A 284-nucleotide genomic window follows, 5' to 3' on the forward strand; every position below is an offset into this window, starting at 1 on the left:
CACCTCAGCCTCCCAAAGGCGCGGGATTACAGGCTGAGCCACCGAGCCCGGCTATAGCATTTTTAAAGTGATTTTATTCCTTCATGAAAGGAAGATGGAAAGTGACCTCTGAAGGAAGGTCTGCAAGGGGAACAGGATTGTAAGCCAAGAAATATATAGGTCAATTAATATAGGTAAATCAAAACAAGAATAGGCCGGGCTCGGTGGCTCAGCCTGTAATCCCGCGCTTTGGGAGGCCGAAGTGAGTGGATTGCCTGAGCCCGCGGGTTCGAGACCCCCCTGGG

This window comes from Carlito syrichta, unplaced genomic scaffold (genome assembly GCF_000164805.1).
Source record: "Carlito syrichta isolate Samal-C Ts95f unplaced genomic scaffold, Tarsius_syrichta-2.0.1 Scaffold303739, whole genome shotgun sequence".
Lineage (NCBI taxonomy): Eukaryota > Metazoa > Chordata > Mammalia > Primates > Tarsiidae > Carlito > Carlito syrichta.